Source organism: Saccopteryx bilineata, chromosome 5, assembly GCF_036850765.1.
Source record: "Saccopteryx bilineata isolate mSacBil1 chromosome 5, mSacBil1_pri_phased_curated, whole genome shotgun sequence".
Taxonomy (NCBI): domain Eukaryota; kingdom Metazoa; phylum Chordata; class Mammalia; order Chiroptera; family Emballonuridae; genus Saccopteryx; species Saccopteryx bilineata.
In genome coordinates, this window is record NC_089494.1 from 236,778,409 (window position 1) to 236,780,292 (window position 1,884).

The following is a 1,884-nucleotide window of genomic DNA, read 5'->3' on the forward strand; positions in this document are numbered from 1 at the left end:
GCCATTTATGAAGCATGTACAATGTCCCAGGCATAGTACAGCCTTTACCTGTATTAATTCCTTGAAACCTCACTACACGAAAATATTATCTCTCCACTTTCTATATGAGGAGACCGATGCACAGAGAGGCCGATTAACTTGCACAAGGCTGCAAATCCAGATAGTGGCAGGGCTGCAATTCAAGTGCAGGCAATTTGACTGTAGAACCTGAACCTTAAAAAAACTTGTTAAATTATGAATTATATCGGCCTCACAAAGGAGTGTATAAAACACATATGAAGACTGACTGCGGGGTAGCTGGCAGCATGTCTACCCCCGCCCGGAGGAGGCTCATGAGGGATTTCAAGCAATTGCAAGAGGACCCACCTGTGGGTGTGAGTGGAGCACCATCTGAAAAACAACATCATGCAGTGGAATGCAGTTATATTTGGGCCATAAGGGACACCCTTTGAAGATGTGTATGCTGATGGTAGCATATGTTTAGATATCCTTCAGAATCCATGGAGTCCAACATATAATGTATCTTCTATTTTAACATCAATTCAGTCTCTGCTGGATGAACCAAATCCAAACAGTCCGGCCAATAGCCAGGCAGCACAACTTTATCAGGAAAACAAACGAGAATATGAGAAAAGAGTTTCAGCCATTGTTGAACAAAGCTAGAATGATTCATAATAATAGACAACTGGTCTGTTAATCTTTTTCATCATTGTTGTGTATAATTTACCTCTCAGTAGAAAGGCTAACAAATTTTAAGTGCCACAGGATTTAAGGATTCTACAGAAAAAAAAGGCCCTTCCGTTTAGAACCTACAAAAGCTTGTGTATCTTGATTAATGTACTTTTTATTGCATGGTGTGAACTAAGTTATTGCTTACATAAATTTGTAATATATCCTGTTTGTATTTTTTTCCAAGTGTTTAATGTTGGTGTGGAGTTTTCATGACAGAATATACACATTTTGTAAATCTATACTTTTTTCAAATATTGAATGCCTTATTTTTGAATTCTTTAGATTTTTAAATTGGAGAAAAGCACTTAAAGTTTTTTATATATGAATATTACATGTAAAGCTGTTAAAATACATAACTTCATTGCAAAAAACACACACAAAAAACCCGCATATGAATATTTTTGGAGGATAAATTAACAGAAAACAATTGAATGGTCACTCACGGACTCACTTCCCAAATAAGAAATGGAACATTACCAATACCCTGGGTGACCCTGCTAAATCGTATTCCCTTCCTCCCTAAAAGAGGTAACTACTTATTTAAATGCTATGTTAATCATTCTCATGCTTTAAAATTTTTTTGATCCTAAATATTATATTATTAAATTTTGTATGCATTTGAACTTCATATAAATGGAATTATACCATTTATCACTACTTCCTTTTTTCCTCAACATTGTCTACATTTATTTATATTGGTATGTATAGCTATAATTCATTTGTTTTCATTGTTGCATAGTATTCCACCTGTGAATACACCAAAATTTATTTAGTCATTCTCTGCTGATGACATTAGGTTGTTTCTAATTCTTGCTGTTACCCACAATGCTACTAAGAACATTCTCGTATATGTCTCCCAGAAAATCTGAGCAAGTATATCTCTACAGCATGAAATTTCTGGGTCAAGGGTATAGGATATTCAGCATTACTAAATAATGTCCAAATGTTATACCAATTTATACCCCCATGAGTAAATATAAGATTTCCTGTTGTTCATATTCTTGCTAGTCATACTTTTTAATTCTTTGTAAATATGGTAGTATGAAAATGATATCTCATTATGGGTTTTGTTTGCATTTCCCTGACTGCTAGTGAGATTGAGCACTTTTTCTATTGTTTATTGCTCATAAATTTTTTTTTTCTGTGAAATGT

The 1,884-nt window shown here is 34.2% G+C and overlaps 1 pseudogene; it reads left to right on the forward strand.

The window, feature by feature from the left end:
* The first annotated feature begins 301 nt into the window (after window positions 1–301).
* Window positions 302–900, forward strand: LOC136338341 (ubiquitin-conjugating enzyme E2 B pseudogene; annotated as a pseudogene).
* Window positions 901–1,884: the final 984 nt, after the last annotated feature.